The sequence below is a fragment of the Scyliorhinus torazame genome, chromosome 1 (genome assembly GCF_047496885.1).
Source record: "Scyliorhinus torazame isolate Kashiwa2021f chromosome 1, sScyTor2.1, whole genome shotgun sequence".
NCBI classification, from domain to species: domain Eukaryota; kingdom Metazoa; phylum Chordata; class Chondrichthyes; order Carcharhiniformes; family Scyliorhinidae; genus Scyliorhinus; species Scyliorhinus torazame.
Window position 1 is genome coordinate 38,457,385 of NC_092707.1, and position 18,656 is coordinate 38,476,040.

Consider the following 18,656-nt stretch of genomic DNA (forward strand, 5'->3'; position numbering starts at 1 on the left):
CTCGTTCCTGATCTCATTCTAGTTAATATCCTCTGCACTCTCCCCAGGGCTTAAACATTTTTCCTTAAATAAGGTGCCCAGAACTGATAACAAGACACCAAATGTGGTCTGACCAATGATTTGATGAGCTGCAACAATACATTTTTGCTTTTATACTCTATGGGCGGGATTCTCCAGTCATGCTCGCCCGACGACCAGAGAATCCCGGCCGAGATCAATGGACTTTTCCATTGCCGCGTCTCGACCATGCTGATCTTGCGGCGGCGGGGAGGAAGAATCCAACCCAATATCTCTTTTAATAAATCCAGGGATGCTATAAGCCTGCTTAACAACTGTTTCAACTTGCCTGGCCACCTTCAGAGAATTATACACTTGAACCCTGAGGTCCCCCTGCTCCTTACGCCCCTCAAAGTTGTACCATTGAGCCTAAATTGTCTCCCCATGTTTCTTCTACCAAAATGCATTACCTCACATTTCGCTGCATTGAGCTTCATCTGCCAGGTGTCTGCCATTTGGCCAACTTGTCAATGTCCCTTTTAAGTCGCTCAGCGTCATCCTCACAATTCATTATTCTCCCTAGCTTAGTTTCATCTGAAAATTTAGAAATTTTACTCTCAGCATCCACTTTTAAATCATTTATATAAATCAGAAGAAACAAGGATCCCAAAACTGAGCGCTGGGGAACACCACTTTCTACTCGTCTCCAGTCTGAGAAATGCCCATTTATACCTACCCTATGTTTCCGATCTCTTAGCGAACTTCTAATCCATGCTGCCAAGGACCCATCAATCTCAAACATTTTTAATTTGCTAACCAACTTGCCAAGTGGCACTGTATCAAATGGAAGTCTGAATTTCTGAAAGTCCAAATATACAACATTCACGGCACCACCTTCATCCACTGCCTGTGTCACCTTGTCAAAGTACTCAGTTAAATTTGTCAGACATGACCTGCCCTTGGCAAAGCCATGTTAACTGTCTAGTATTAACTTGTTTTTCTCTTAAGTGTATATTTATCTCTTCCTGCAGTATGGCCTCCATCAGTTTTCCCACTATTGACGTCAGGCCGACAGGTCTGTATTTCCTGGGTTATCCTTTGCCCCTTTCATAAACAACGCCGTCACATTTGCAATCCTCCAGTCCGCCGGACTAATCCTGTGTTCATAAAGGCCTGGAAAATTTCTGTCAACGACTCCGCAATATGCCCCCTCACCTCTCTCAGCAATCTAGGATGCAACCCATCCAGGCCTGGCGACTTCTCTACCTGGAGTATTGCCAGCCTTTTTAGAACCTTTTCTTTATCTATCACTATACTGCTCAGTTGCGACATACTCATTTAGTACCACTGCCATACCCTCCGCTTCAGTGAGCAGTTTACCCTGCTGGTCCCTTATGGGCCCCACTCTATCCTTCACTAATCTTTTACCATTAATATGGTTGAAGAACATTTTGCTATTTGTTTTGCACAACCTGCAATCCTTTCCTCATGCTTCGTTATTCCAGTATTAGCTTCTCTCCTGCATTTGAGATACTCTTCCTGATTTCTATTGCTATTATTATTCCGGCATACATCATATACATCTTTTTTCTTCCTTATTTTATCATCAATATCCTTCATCATCCAAAGTACTCTAGCTGTGGATACCCCGTATTTATTTCTCATGGGTACGTACCTAGCTTGCACCCTATTCATCTCTCCTTTGAAAGTCTCCCATTTTTCATCCACTGCTTGTTTAAACCACCAAAATGCATGTCCAATCAATCTTCTCCAGTTCAACTTTTAGATCCCCAAAACTTGCCCTTTTCCAGTCTGGAATCTTAATCTGTGACTGATTTTTAATCTTTACCAATTTAATGTTGAATCACTACTTCCCAACTGCACCCCCACTTTGACGTTCTCCACCTGCCCTGCCTCATTTCCAAGGACCAGGTCCACCACAGCTTGCTTCCTGGTAGGACTGGAAATGTACTGTTCCAGAAAGTTCTCCTGCATACACTGCAGGAATTTCTCCTGTTAAGGCCAGGGTTTAGAGAACCCCAAAGTGTATCATGGAGTTCACCTGACCCACAAATTTGAATAGATTGCAGTATGGGGAGCACACGGCCCACTCTACAGGTGTGGTACAGCAGAAATGGAAAAAGTATTTTTTAAAGCAAAACAATGTTTATTCTATTAACTCAAGTTAACCTATTTAAAACAAACAATGAACATCTTAGCAACCATTAATTCAAATACATCCCCCAAAGAATACAACACTATGTAATCCGTAAGCTGTCCTTTTAACATCCAGAAGACTTAATAAAAAATCTTTGAACAGAAGCACATCAGGTTAAAGTCACTACTAAGAGCAGTTATTAGTTTTAAATCACCAAAGGATCGATTTCCAGTCTTTGTATTACAGAGAGAGAGACTAATACTCCTTCTGGCTGTGACTGCAGCTATCCAGCTCTGAAAACGAAACTAAAACACTCCCTGCAGCAAACAGCCTAAAACAAAAGTAAAAAGCTGACAGACAGCCCAGCTCCACCCACTCTCTGACATCACTGATAAACAGTCATTTCTTAAAGGTACATTTCTTTAACACCTATTTCTTAATGTACTCTCACATGACACTCCCCTTCCGTGCTCCACACTCTATCCTTGAAAGTGCACCTTCACAAGATTTTACTTACAATGATGTAATTGATGATTTTGTGTCAAAGAAAAGCTATCTAACATGCCATGCCAACAAGGGATGAAGCAAGAAAATCTTAAAAATATGTCCCTCTTCCATATTCTCTTGTTTAAATTCTGTTTTTCAAAAAGTACCATTTGCTGGTCTGATATAATGGCTGCTTGTCACATGCAGATAGTTCTAACCGCCATCCCCCATCGCTCTCAAGACTGGCATTCAGAAAGTCTTTTCTAGGAGAAAGAACGGAATCCTGTCAAACAAAGTCACACCACTGATATTGGACTTGGACTCACTGGACTTCACTTGATTGGAGTATTTTCTCCCGCACCAGACTTTTTCTGGCTCATTCTGTCCTGCACTGGCCTGTGCTGCAGTAATGTCATTGGCTGATTTTTCCATCTCGTTGTTCATTGGCCAGTTCTGTGTTTGCTCACCTCAATACACACAGATCGCAATGTTGACCATCTTTACTGTCATTCTGAGAACAGGTATGCTTGGTTTCAATTCAGCAATGACATGCGTGCTTTTATCAGTTAAGAAGCACTTTCAACCACCAGATCAGATAAAGACTTTAGATCATAACTTAGAAAGAGAATAAAAAGACGAGGTGCCAGCTCTGCAATGGCTGTGGTCACATAAAAATTCTGCTGCATAGCGCTTGCAGGGAAGTTTTGTTGGAGTAAGCTACTGCAGAAGGGTTGCACAGTGAATGTCTAGGTGAACAGATTTGATAGAGATGTTCAAAATCATGAGAGGGCTGGACAGAGTAGATCAGGAGAAACTGTTCCCGCTCATAAAAGGATCAAGAACGAGAGGGCACAGATTTAAAGTGATTAGCGAAAGAAGCAAATGTGGTTTGCACTGCCTGAAAGTGCAGTGGAGGCAGTTTCAATCACGGTATTCAAGAGGAAATTAGATGATTATTTGAATAGAAACAATGTGCAGGGGTAAAGGGAAGAGACAGGGGTATGGCACTAAACCATGGTACTCGTTTGGAGAGCCTGCACAGACACGATGGGCCAAATGGCCTTCTGTGCCGTAACAATTCTGTGATTCTGTGAATTTGTCATGTCTGCCATAGAACCTGTGTGCAATAACAAGGTACATAGAGAACCTGCTACCGACTTGCCACAGAACCTTGTACAGAGCATGGAGTCTGTTCTTTCTGCACGGAAATGGTGGTCAAATGTACTTCGAATTGTGGCGTAAAAGTTGACCTGTCGTTTAAGGCACTCCATTTATCTGGCCCCATATTTTTGCATTTATTCATCGTATAAGTCAGTACCCCTTTCAGTGATAACATACTATATTTGCATTAGTAGTCAGTCTCAATTTTTCAATTTGCAAATGCATGTTTTACTTACTGGTACATTATAACTTGGTGCAAGAAATCAGAGATGCAACAGCAGATGTGTTGTGAAGATGCGCAGGAGTTTAAGGCATGTGTACACAGATCCTGCATGGCGAACTGCAAGAATGGTGCTAGCCCACTCTGGCGAAAAACTGGAAGGGCATCCAAAGAGGAGACAGAGAGCACAGAGTTTCACTCTATGCAGATGATCTGCGCCTGTACATCTCAAAGCCACAGGAAGGACTGAAAACAATCATGCAGATCCTAAAAAAGTTTGGAACCTTCTCAGGTTACAGACTCAACCAGGGCAAAAGTGAAGCGGTCCCAGTGAACCCAAACGGGGGAGGGACTGAGCTGGAGGGACTCTCGTTCAAAATAGCCGCAAACAGATTCTGATACCTGGGCATCCAAATAACCAGAGACTGGACGCAGATCCACATATGGGACCTGACTAGCCTGGTGGAGGACGTCAAAAAGGACCGACAGAAACGGGATGCACTCCTACTCTCCCTGGTGGGGGGAGTGCAGGCGATCAAAATGAACGTGCTGCAGAGATTCCTCTTCCTGTTTAGGTCCATACCGATCTTCATCCCCAAGGCCTTCAGAATCTAGATAGCTCAATTATGGTGTTTGTGTGGGGGCGGCAAGAATCCAAGAGACCCCAAATCAACACTGCAAAGTATGAAAATTAAGGGAGGCCTGGCACTCCCAAACTTGCAATATTACTACTGGGCAGCAACAGCAGAAAGAGTGAGGGGATGTGTGCAAGAAAACAACTCGGAGTGGGTGCAGGTGGAGGAGGCCTCCTGCAAGGGAACGACCCTCCGAGCCCTGGCCACGGCAGCACTCCCACCCCCCCCTGACGAAATACACATCGAGCCCTGTGGTAGTGGTGTGGTAGTCACCACTGATGAATATATTGTATATATAGGATGTTGATATCGGTGCTTTACGGTAAGGCCCCTGTACTACAGGTACGGGGGCAGATCCCTGTCTGCTGGTTCCACCCAGTAGGCGGAGAATAAATATATGTGCTCCCAGTATAGCAGCCATTTCGTCAGCTGCTGTAGCCGTTGCCAGCGCCTCCAGACCCTTACCCTCACAAGATGCTGTCTCCAGCCTCTTCCCCCTCCCCCTCCATCACCCACTTGAGCACCATCACCGCATTGGCAGCCCAGTAGTACCCACAGAGGTTGGGCAGCGCCAGCCCCCCCCATCCCTACTCCGCTCCAGGAACACCCTTCTCACCCTCGGAGTCCCTCGCGCCCACACAAACCCCGTTATGCTCCTGTTGACCCGCCTAAAGAAGGCCTTCGGGATAAGAACGGGGAGGCACTGGAACAGGAACAAAAACCTTGGGAGCACCGTCATCTTGACTGACTGCACCCTACCCGCCAGCGACAGTGGCAACGCCTCCCACCTCTTAAACTCCTCTTTCATTTGCTCCACCAGCCTCGTGAAATTAAGTCTATGCAGGGCCCCTCAGCTCCTGGCCACCTGGACCCCCAAATTCCTGAAGCTCCTCTCCGTCCTTTTTAGTGAAAGCTCGCCAACCCCCTCCCCTGGTCCCCCGGGTGAACCACGAACAACTCGCTCTTCCCCATGTTGAGCTTTTCCCCGGAGAAATCCCCGAACTCCTGAGGATCCTCATTACCTCCGGCATTCCCCCTACTGGGTCCGCCACAGATAGCAGCACGTCGTCCGCATAGAGCGACACCCTATGCTCCTCCCCACCCCGCACCAGCCCACTCCAGTTCCTCGACTCCCTCAGTGCCATAGCCAGGGGTTCAATCGCCAGTGCGAAGAGCAGGGGGGACATGGGACACCCCTGCCTCGTCCCTCGATGCAACCGAAAGTACTCAGACTTCCTCTAGTTCGTGGCCACACTCGCCATCGGGACCTCGTACAACAGTCGAACTAACCTGACGAACCCTTCCCCAAACCCGAACCTCTCCAGCACCTCCCACAAGGACCCCCACTCTACCAGATCGAAGGCCTTCTCAGCGTCCATCACCGCCACTATCTCCGCCTCCCCCTCCCTCGCCGGCATCATAATATCGTTCAGGAGCCTCCGCACATTCGCGTTCAACTGCCTCCCCTTCATGAACCCCGTCTGGTCTTCGTGGATGACCTGCGGCACCCCATCCTCAATTCTCGTGGCTAAGACCTTCGCCAGCACCTTGGCATCTACATTTAACAAAGAAATTGGCCTGTAAGACCCACACTGCAGGGGATTCTTGTTACGCTTCAGGATCAGTGCCCGGGACATCATCGGGGCAAAGCCCCCCCCTCGCTTACCTCATTGATTGTCCTAACCAGCAACGCCTCAGATCTGTCCTTCAGTAGGGCGTCAATCTCGTGATTGAGCCATGGTTTCCGGTTGGGGAACGTACGTACTGCTTGATTTGGCACGCAGTCGCCCACACATTTGCTGATGGAAGTCTGTGACGGTGGTGGCATACTCATTGAAGTTGGTCGCTGAGTTCTTAAATATGGACCAGTCCACTGTCTCTAAGCAGTCACATAAGAGCTCTTCTTTTTCCTCGGACCAGCACTTCACAACCTTCTTAGCTGGATTCTCCCGCTTCAGTTTCTGCTTATATGCCGTGAGAAGGAGCACCGTCTTATGGTCTGATTTCCCAAAGTGCGGTCGGGGGATGGAACGGTAGGTGACCTTGATTTTTGAGCTGCAGTGGTCAAGAGTGTTGTCGCCCCTGGTGGGCCAGGAGATGTGCTGGTGGAATTTTGGCAGTGCACTCTTGAGGTTGACCTTGTTGAAGTCTCCGGCCATGATGAACAAGGCCTCCGGATGTTCTGTTTCGTAGTTGTTGAAACAGTTCGTAGTTGTGTACAGTTCGTCCAGGGCCTTCCTTACTTCTGCCTGGGGTGGGATGTAGACCGCTGTGATAATGGCTGAAGTGAACTCACGTGGAAGATAGTATGGGCGGCACTTCACGGTCAGGTATTCCAGGTCCGGAGAGCAGTAGGTCACCAGGATTGCCACATCCAAGCACCAGGAGGAGTTGATGAGGAGGCAAACCCTTCGCTTTGCCTGATGACGTGGTGCGGTCCGCCCGGTGAATTGAGAAGCCATCGGGTTGTACGGCACAGTCCGGTGAGGCGGGGGTGAGCCATGCCCCCTAGTGGCCAAATATCGTCAACCAATTTATTGTTCAGCGCTGCAGATAATCTTCGTAAATTACGTTCATGAGAAGGGTTTTCAGAGCACATGAAAAATAGAGGGGAATTGCCCCCGGTTTTGTCTAAACTCTGTCCCATAATGTCAATAAAATGTGCCCCTGGTAATCAAAAAAATTCCTGGTACCAAATCAAATTGCAGGGTCCCTGACCCAAACTGTATGAGAGGTCCCTGACCCAAACTTAAACCTGTAAAACAAGCAAGAGGTCCCTGACCTAAGGCTAACCACAATTGGGGTCCCTGACCCGGAGTACTCGACTAACAATTTAATAAGTGCAATTTTGATTCAAGCACCGTCACCTGTTTAGTTACTTCTGTCAGGGATGAGGGGTCGAACCACCAATCCGAGAGAGAGAGAGAGAGACCAAGGTGAATCTTACCTTGTGTCGGCGTCTGTCTCTTTCCTTCGGGTCTGGCTCGATCACTTCTTCAGTCCCCCACGGAATTCACTCAGGATATTGGTAACTGCTCACTTGCGCCAAAATGCCAAAGTCAATATTTTCCCGCTTCTGTAGTAGAAAGATACAACACACTCGTTAAGACAGAATAATAAGCTTTATTTTCGAAAACAACTGCCTGCAGTAATGGCTGAAACTTGAAGTCAGAGAGCAGTCAACAAAACTGCTCAGTCTTTCACAAGTTCCGCACTTTCGCGGAGAATTAGCTTAATATTTATACATTATCTTTATCAAGATTATGTGACAACAGTATGGTCAGGAGTTTGATCTGAAATACAAACGGAAGCAAAGACCAGACCATGTTTGGTCATATCACTCATACCATTATTTAGTCCTCAGAGGGAACATTGTAAGGTCAGAATAGACTTGTTTCTTCCTGAACTTATCTTTGTTTTAAATTCCTACGGCCCTGTGTTATGACGAGTTAGTTTTAGCAGGTGTTGCCGAGGTCCGGTGTTTTGGAATGGCTCGACCTTCGCTGATCTTTTCAGACTTCAAGTTATGCAGAGTTGGCCTACGGCCATACTAGTCTGAAAATGGTTAGGGTAGCATTCTTTACTTGGGCCTGGTGAGCTGGAATGAGTAGTTTCAGTCACATTCCCTCACGTTCACCTTTAAGAAATGGGTGTTTACTACAACAGTGATGTCAGAGAGTGGGTGGAGCTGGGCTGTCTGTCAGCTTTTCCCTTTCGTTTTAGGCTGTTTGCTGCAGGGTGTGTTTTAGTTTCGTTTTCAGAGCTGGATAGCTGCAGTCACAGCCAGAAGGGGTGTTAGTCTCTCTCTCTGTAATCTAAAGACTGTAAATCAATCCTTTGCTGATTTAAAACTAATAACTGCTCTCAGTAGTGACTTTAACCTGATGTACTTCTGTCAAACGTTCAGTTTTAAGTCTTATGGATGTTAAAAGGACAGCTTAAGGATAACTTAGTGTTGTATTCTTTGGGGGTTGTATTTGAATTAATGGGTGCGAAGATGTTCCCTGGGTTGTGGGTCAGGTGACCTCCATGATATACTTTGAGGTTCTCTAAACCCTTGCCCATAACAAATTGGGTGCTCGTCCGGGATAAAAGTCTATCTATTGGATTGGCTTAGTGAGCTTAAAGACAGTGACTGGTGAGCATATTGTGATTGCTTTTCAGGTGTGGTATTTCAGGTGAAGTAGGGAATGTGTTGTGGACAATGGCTCTTTCAGAGACTCTGAAGTTTTTGGGGGTGGAGACGGTCACGCGCGGAACCTTACAGACTGAGACTAAAAGCAGACTGTTAGATTTGGCAAAAACATTGCAGTTAACATTACCTGACAAAATGCGAAATTGTGAAGTAATTATGGCGGTGGCTAAGCATTTATAGCTGCCTGAGATACAGTTTGACTCATTGGAAATGGCAAAAATTCAGTTACAAATTAAACAAATGGAACATGAGAAAGAATTAAAGCAGCTTGAATATGAAAGAGAGGAAATGGAAAGAGAGAGAGTGGAAAAAGAAAGAGATAGAGAGGAAAAAGAAAGAGAGAACGAGGAAAAAGAAAAGGAGAGAGAAGAAAGGAGAAAAGAAGGAATAGCCCTAGCAGAACAAAAAGAAAGAGAAAGGGAGATACAGATCAGGGAAAAAGATAAAGAGAGAGAGTTTGAACTTCAGAAAATGGCCATGAAACATGACAGTCAGTTAAAATTGGCAGACGTAAAGGGAAACGTACAGTTGGATGATAGTGATGAGGATAGTGAGAAAGAATGTCAAAGTCGAAGGCTTGGTGGGAATCTATTTAAATATGTCCAAGCATTGCCAAGGTTTGATGAGAAGGAGGTAGAAGCCTTTTTCATTTCATTTGAGAAGGTGGCTAAACAAATGAAATGGCCACAGGAACTGTGGGCGCTACTGATTCAAACAAAACTGATAAGTAGGGCTAGTGAAGTGTTTGCATCACTACTGGAGGAGGTATCTGGGACATATGAGGAGGTCAAAAAATCCATCTTGGATGCATATGAACTAGTGCCTGAAGCCAACAGACAAAGCTTTAGAAATTTAAGGAAAACATTTGGTCAAAACCTACATGGAGTTTGAAAGGCTCAAACAGAATAATTTTGATAAGTGGATAAGAGCTTTGAAAATAGACCAAACGTATGAAGCTCTCAGAGAAATTTTGGAGGAGTTTAAATATTCAATTCCTGATGTAGTGAGAACTCATGTGGAAGAGCAGAGGGTTAAAACTGCGAGATTAGGAGCAGAAATGGCAGCTGATTATGAATTAGTTCATAAATCAAGGCTTGGTTTCTGACATCAGTTTCAGCAGGTGAGGGATAGAAACTGGGGACATGAGAAATACTCAAGTGGTAAAGGTAAAGGTGATCTGATGGGAGATAATAAAGACAGTGTACCTCAGATTAAAAAAGAAATCCAGGAGGGTGGAAGAGAAATGAACAGTTTCAAATGATTTCACTGTAATAAACTAGGCCATGTAAAGTCACAGTGTTGGTGGTTGAAGAAAAGCAGTGGGGAAAGCTGATGTGGTAAAACAGGATAAGACAGTGGGGTTTGTTAGAGTGGTAAAGGAAAGCCCAAGGGAAGCGAAGGAGGTGCAAAGGATTGTACAGCCTGATCAAGAGGTGATTGATAAGAAGGTGCCAGAACTCTTTAAAGAATTTACTTGTGTTGTCAAAGTTTACTCATGTGTATCAGGAGGAGCAGGTAAAGAAGTCGCAATTTTAAGAGATAGGGGAGCTAGTCAATCTTTAATGCTAAGAGATGAGGAGTTACGTAGTTTGGGAAGAATATTGCCAGAAAAGGTGGTAATATGTGGAATTCAGGGTGAGAGGAGTAGTGTTCCATTATATAAGGTAAGGTTGGAAAGTCCAGTGAAGAGTGGTGAAGTGGTAGCAGGAGTAATAGAGAAACTATCTTGTCCAGGAATACAGTTTATTTTGGGTAATGATATCGCTGGATCGCAGGTAGGAATGATGCCTACTGTGGTTGATAAGCAAGTGGAAAATCAGACAACTAAAGTGTTGAAGGACGAATATCCTGGGATTTTTCTGGATTGTGTAGTAACAAGGTCGCAAAGTCACAGGTTAAGACCAGAGTAGAAATCAAAGAGTGAAGATGAAGTTGAAGTGCAATTATCAGAACCGATTTTTGATCAGATGGTTGAAAAAGAACAAGAACAGGTGGAGAATGCGGCGGATATTTTTAGTTCAGGAAAATTAGCGGAGTTACAACAGAAAGATGTAGAAATAGAATGGATATATCAGAAAGCACATACGGAAGGGGAATCTGAGAGTATACCAGAGCGCTATTACCGTAAAAGTGATGTCTTGATGTGAAAATGTACATATGCAGGCGGATGAAAAGTGGGCAGAAGTTCATCAAGTATTATTGCCGGTAGGTTATAGAAAGGAGGTGTTGCGAGTGGCACATGATAATTTGGGAGGTAATTTGGGAATAAGGAATACTCAAAATAAAATCCAGAAACATTTTCATTGGCCTGGACTACATAAAGCTGTAGTTAAATGTTGTCAATCATGTCACACATGTCAAGTAATAGGGAAACCTCAAGCAGTGATAAAACCAGCGCCCTTAATATCCATTGCAGCATTTGAGGAACCTTTTACAAGAGTCCTAATTGATTGCGCAGGACCGCTTCCTAAAACAAAAAGAGGGAATCAATATCTTTTGACTATAATGGATGTGTCTACTAGGTTTCCAGAGGCCATTCCAGTATGTAATATTACAGCTAAAAAGATTGTGGAGGAGTTACTTAAATTCTTTACTAGATATGTACTACCCAAGGAACAAATTCTACCTCAAAGTTATTCAAAGAAGTTATGGATAGCTTTGGAATAAAACAATTTAAATCAACTGCGTACCATCCAGAATCGCAGGGAGCATTAGAAAGGTGTCATCAGACATTAAAGACCATGTTGAGGGCTTATTGTCAAGATTATCCAGAGGATTGGGATAAAGGAATTCCATTCGTATTGTTTGCAATTAGGGATGCACCTAATGGGTCAACCAAATTTAGTCCTTTTGAACTCATTTTTGGTCATGAGGTAAGAGGACCACTTAAATTGATTAAAGGAAAATTGATGGGTGAGAAATCGGAAATTACACTATTGGATTATGTGTCAAATTTTAGGGAACGATTAAATAGAACAGGTGAATTGGCGAGACAACATTTGAAAGTTGCACAAAATGTGATGAAACGGGTCGCGGACAAGAATCCCAACGTTCGTAGTTTTACCAGTGGAGATAAAGTTTTCGTGTTGTTACCAGTGGTAGGTGAGCCTTTAAAAGCTAGGTTTTGTGGACCTTATCAGATTGAAAGGAAATTAAGTGAGGTGAATTATGTGGTAAAAACACCAGAGAGAAAGAAGACTCCCCGAGTGTGTCATGTGAATATGTTTAACGGTACTTTGAAAGGGAAGGAGAAAAAAAGGAGGCTTTAATGATTCTAACTCAAAATGACAAACCAAATCCAGATGACTGTGAATTTGACATACCTCAAATTAAATTGGAAAATGAGCTTGTTCTTAAAAATTGGGATGAATTGTTAAGTTACCTTCCAGAGGAAAAATGAACTGATCTGAAAGAGTTATAGATATCACATGGGCAAGTTTGTAGAAAAAAATTGGGAAGTATTAAAATGGCTATACATGATAGAGATGTGGGAAACGCTGTTCCTATCAAACAACATCCATATAGACTTAAACCTTTAAAATTGGCACAGGTTAACAAAGAGATTGAGAGTATGCTTAAAAATGGCATAATTGAAGTGGGTTGCAGCCAATGGAGCTCACCCATAGTGATGGTACATAACCAGACGGTGCCCAACGGTTGTGTGTGGACTATAGAAAGGCAGTTACAAGAACGGACTCTTATCCTATCCCACGTTTGGAGGATTGCATTGAGAAAGTGGGACAAGTAACTTTTATTTCTAAACTGGATGTACTTAAAGGTTACTGGCAGGTACCTTTATCCGAAAGGGCGAAGGAGATTTCAGCTTTTGTGACTCCAGATGGTATATACCAATTCAAAGTTATGCCATTTGGCATGAAAACCGCCACAGCAACATTTCAACGGTTAACTAATACAGTCGTTTCAGGATTACCCAATTGTGCGGTATATATAGACGATCTGGTAGTTTTCAGCCAGATGGCAGCACGGTAGCATGGTGGATAGCACAATTGCTTCACAGCTCCAGGGTCCCAGGTTCGATTCCGGCTTGGGTCACTGTCTGTGCGGAGTCTGCACATTCTCCCCGTGTGTGCGTGGGTTTCCTCCGGGTGCTCCGGTTTCCTCCCACAGTCCAAAGATGTGCAGGTTAGGTGGATTGGCCATGATAAATTGCCCTTAGTGTCCAAAATTGCCCTTAGTGTTGGGTGGGGTTGCTGGGTTGTGGGGATAGGGTGGAGGTGTTGACCTTGGGTAGGGTGCTCTTTCCAAGAGCCGGCGCGGACGCGATGGGCCGAATGGCCTCCTTCTGCACTGTAAATTCTATGATAATCTATGACATGGAAAGAACATTTAAAACATCTTATGGAGTTCTTCGATCGACTTCAGGAGGCGGGTTTGGTGATAAACCTAGCCAAAAGTGAATTTGGAAAAGCCCAAGTCACTTTCCTTGGCCTTACATTCGGACAGGGTCGATTGGTCCCACGGGAAGTGAAAACGAAAGTTATCGGGGAGTTTCCGATACCCTCGACACAACAGGAAATAATTTGATTTCTTGGCATGAGTGGATTTGATCGAACATTTGAGCAAAGGATTTGTAGCGTGGTTGCTCCACCGATGGACTTGCTGATGAAACGTCAAAAATTTCAATGGACAGCGGACTTTCAACATGCATTTGACTGCCTGAAAGCTGTGGTAACCGATGCTCCTGTATTGGAGAATTGAAAGGGACTCTGTGATCAGATTGAACTGAAGTATCTAACTTTAAAGAGAAATGCCGAGGCGTAGAGGAATGGATGGATCGTGCAGAGACTTTCTTGTTCAAAGAGACTGTCAATCGAAAAGGATTTCGGTTGAAGGAAGAAGAATGAAAAAAAAAATGGACTCTTTTATTATACCTGTAAGCGTGTGTTGCTTTTTTTGAACCGGTGAAGTGTTTTTACTGTGTGCATTTCTTAATTGATGGTGCAAAGGCGAAAAATGAAACCATCTTCAAGTTGATGATTTATTTAATTTTCTTGGAGGGGGGGGAGGTGTCATGTGAGAGTACCTTTAAGAAAGGGATGTTTAAGCAATGTACCTTTAAGAAATGGAGCTGATCATATTACTGAAATGATGTCAGAGGGTGGGGGGAGCTGAGCTCACTTCTGCTTTTTGAGTTTCAGTTTGAGAACGCAGCTGGGAGTGTCTCTGTGTTTTGCTGTGAGCTGCAGGAAGAAACACAGAGCTGGTCTGTTGACTTCTGCAATCCAAAGACTATAAATAAATTGAATGTAACCTAATGTGCTCCTATTTTTGAAGGTTTGAAAGCTTTTGGATGTTTGAAGGAGCAGTTTGAAGGATTATTTAGTGTTGTAGTCTTTTGGGGTTGAAGTAATGGGTGTTAATAGATTCAATGTTTGTTTTAAAAAGGTTAACTTGAGTTCATAGAATAAACATTGTTTTGTTTTAAAAACCACTCGTCCATTTCTTCTGTATCACACCTGGAGAGTACGCCGTGTGCTTCCCACATCACAATCTAGTAAAAGTAGTGGGTCGGTTGAACTCCATGAAACACTTTGGGGTTCTGTAAACCCAGACCCATTACAACATAAAGATGTAGTTAAATGTTGTCAATCATGTCTCACATGGCAAGTGATAGGGAAACCTCAAACAGTGATAAAAACTGCGCTCTTAATACCCATTCCAGCAATTGAGAAACCTTTTACAAGGGTCCGAATTGATTGCGTAGGTCCGCTTCCGAAAACAAAAAGTGGGAATGAATATCTTTTGACCATAATGGATATGTCTACTAGGTTTCCAGAGGCCCTTCCAGTACGTAATATTACAGCTAAAAAGATTGTGGAGGAGTTACTTAAATTCTTTACTCGATATGGACTACCCACAGAAATACATTCAGATCAAGGATCAAATTTTACCTCAAGGTTATTCAAAGAAATTATGGATAGCTTTGGAATAAAACAATTTTAATCAACTGCGTACCATCCAGAATCGCAGGGAGCGTTAGAAAGGTGGCATCAGACATTAAAGACAATGTTGTGGCTTATTGACACGATTATCCAGAGGATTGGGATAAAGGAATTCCATTCATACTGTTTGCAATTAGGGATGCACCTAATCAATCAACCAAATTTAGTCCTTTTGAACTAATTTGTGGTCATGAGGTAAGAGGACCACTTAAATTGATTAAGGAAAAATTGGTTAGTGAGAAATCAGGGGCGTCATTCTCCGACCCCCCCCCCCCCCGCCGGGTCGGAGAATGGCCGTTGGCCGCCGTGAATCCCGCCCCCGCCGAAGTGTCCGGTACCGGAGATTGGGTGGGGGCGGGAATCGGGCCGCGCCGGTTGGCGGGACCCCCCCCGCTCAATTCTCTGGCCCGGATGGGCCGAAGTCCCGCCCAGAAATTGCCTGTCTCGCCGGCGTAAATCAAAGCTGGTATTTACCGGCGGGACCAGGCGGCGTGGGCGGGCTCCGGGGTCCTGGGGGGGGGGCGCGGGGCGATCTGACCCTGGGGGGTGCCCCCACGGTGGCCTGGCCCGCGATCGGGGCCCACCGATCCGCGGGCGGGCCTGTGCCCTGGGGGCACTCTTTCCCTTCCGCCTCTGCCACGGCCTCCACACTGGCGGAGGCGGAAGAGACACTCCCCACTGCGCATGCGCGGGAAACTGTCGGCGGCCGTTGACGCTCCCGCGCATGCGCCACATTTCCGCGCCAGCTGGCGGGGCAACAAACGCCATTTACGCCAGCTGGCGGGGCGGAAATTCCTCCGGCGTCGGCCTAGCCCCTCAATGTTGGGGCTCGGCCCCCAAAGATGAGGAGCATTCTGCACTTTTGGGACGGCGCGATGCCCGTCTGATTGGCGCCGTTTTTGGCGCCAGTTGGCGGACATCGCGCCGTTGGGGGTGAATTTCGCCCCAGAACTTACATTATTGGATTACGTGTCAAATTTTAGGAAATGATTAAATAGAGCAGGTGAATTGGCTAAACAGCATTTAAAAGGTGCACAACAAGTGATGAAACGGGTAGCGGACAAGAAATCCAAAGTTCGTAGATTTGCCAGAGGAGATAAAGTTTTCCTGTTGTTACCCGTGGTAGGTGAACCTTTAAAAGCTACGTTTTGTGGACCTTATCAGAGTGAAAGGAAATTAAGTGAGGTGAATTATGTGGTAAGAACGCAGATAGAAGGAAAACTCACCGAGTGTGTCATGTGAAGATGCTGAAAAAGTACTTTGAAAGGGAAGGAAAGAAAAAGGTCTTAATGATTCTAACTCAAAGTGACGAACCAAATCCAGATGACTATGAATTTGACATACCTCAAATTAAATTGGAAAACGAGGATGTTCTTAAAAATTGGGATAAATTGTTGAGTTACCTTCCAGATGAAAAACGGACTGACCTGAAAGAGTTATTGATATCACGTGGGCAAGTTTGTAGAGATAAATTAGGAAGTACTAAAATGGCTATACATGATGTAGATGTGGGAAATGATGTTCCAATCAAACAACATCCTTATAAACTTAATCCTTTAAAATTGGCACAGGTTAACAAAGAGATTTGAGAGTATGCTTAAGAATGGCATAATTGAAGTGGGTTGCAGCCAATGGAGCTCACCCATGGTGATCGTACCAAAACCAGACGGTACCCAACGGTTGTGTGTGGACTATAGAAAGGCAGTTACAAGAACGGACTCTTATCCTATCCCACGTTTGGCGGATTGCATTGAGAAAGTGGGACAATTAACTTTTATTTCTAAACTGGATTTACTTAAAGGTTACTGGCAGTACCTTTATCCGAAAGGGCGAAGGAGATTTCAGCTTTTGTGACTCCAGATGGTATATGCCAATTCAAAGTTATGCCATTTGGCATCAAAACGCCCCAGCCACATTTCAACGGTTAACTAACAAAGTTGTTTCAGGATTACCCAATTGTGCGGTATACATCTACGATCTGGTAATTTTCAGCCAGACATGGAAAGAACATTTAAAACATCTGATGGAGTTATTAAATCGACTTCAGGAGGTGGGTTTGATGGTAAACCTAGCCAAAAGTGAATTTGGAAAAGCCCAAGTCACTTTCCTTGAGGAGTTTCCGATACCCTTGAGGCAAAGGGAAATAACGCGATTTCTCGGTATGAGTGGAGTTTACCGGAAATTTTTACCGAATTGCAGCAGTGTGGTCACTTCACTGACTGATTTGCTCAAGAAGCATAACAAATTCCAGTGGACAGCAGAGTGTCAACAGGCATTTGACGGCCTGAAAGCTGTGATAACCAATGCGCCTGTGTTGGAGAATTACAAGGGACTCTGTGATCAGATTGAACTAAAGTATCTGACTTTAAAGAGAAATGCTGAGGCGTAGAGAAATGGATGGATTGTGCAGAGACCTTCTTGTTCAAAGAGACTATCAATCGAGAAGGATTTCAGTTGGAGGAAGAAAAACGGGGGGGGGAAATGGACTCTTTTATTATACCTGTTTGTGTGTGTTGTTTTTTGAAACGAAAAAGTATATTTACTGTATGCATTTCTTAAAGGATAGTAAAAAGGTGAAAAATGAAACTATCTTGAAGTTGATGGGTTTTTTTTTCTTGGGGGGAGGTGTCATGTGAGAGTACCTTTAAGAAATGGGTGTTTATAAAGGGGGGTGCATATAAATATCTGTCGTGAAAGTACCTTTAAGAAATGGGTGTTTATTACTGCATTGATGTCAGAGAGTGGGTGGAGCTGGGCTGTTTGTCAGCTTTTCCCTTTCATTTTAGGCTGTTTGCTGCAGGGCATGTTTTAGTTTTGTTTTCAGAGCTGGATTGCTGCAGTCACAGCCAGAAGGGATATTAGTCTCTCTCTCTGTAATCTAAAGACTGTAAATCGATCCTTTGGTGATTTAAAACTAAGAACTGCTCTCAGTTGTGACTTTAACCTGATGTGCTTCTGTTAAAAGTTCTTTTTTAAGTCTTATGGATGTTAAAAGGACAGCTTAAGGATTACTTAGTGTTGTATTCTTTGGGGATTGTATTTGAATTGATGGTTGCTAAGATGTTCACTGTGTGCTTTAAAAAGGTTTCTTGAGTTCATAGCTGTACCACACCTGTAGAGTGGCCCGTGTGCTCCCCATACCACAATCTATTAAAAGTTGTGGATCAGGTGAACTCCATGATACGCTTTGGGGTTCTCTAAACCCTGGCCCTAATTTCCTGTTCAGTGCCATTCCTCACACCATCCTCTGGGTGTTTGGATGTTGGCCGCTGCCTCAGTGATGTTGTTTTCTGCAGTGCTCATGCACAGTCGGATTGGGATGAAGGTACGACCACATGGCACACATACCCATGGGAATCTACTTGGGAATAAATAGAAAATAGAAAATACAGCACAGAACAGGCCCTTCGGCCCACGATGTTGTGCCGAACCTTTGTCCTAGATTAATCATAGATTATCATTGAATTTACAGTGCAGAAGGAGGCCATTCGGCCCTTTGAGTCTGCACCGGCTCTTGGAAAGAGCACCCTACCCAAACTCAACACCTCCACCCAACACCAAGGGCAATTTGGACATTAAGGGCAATTTATCATTGGCCAATTCACCTAGCCCGCACATCTTTGGACTGTGGGAGGAAACCGGAGCACCCGGAGGAAACCCACGCAGACACGGGGAGGACGTGCAGACTCCGCACAGACAATGACCCAAGCCGGAAACGAACCTGGGACCATGGAGCTGTGAAGCAATTGTGCTATCCACAATGCTACCGTGCTGCCCTTAAGAACAAATAAATCTACACTATATCATTTCACCGTAATCCATGTACCTATCCAATAGCTGC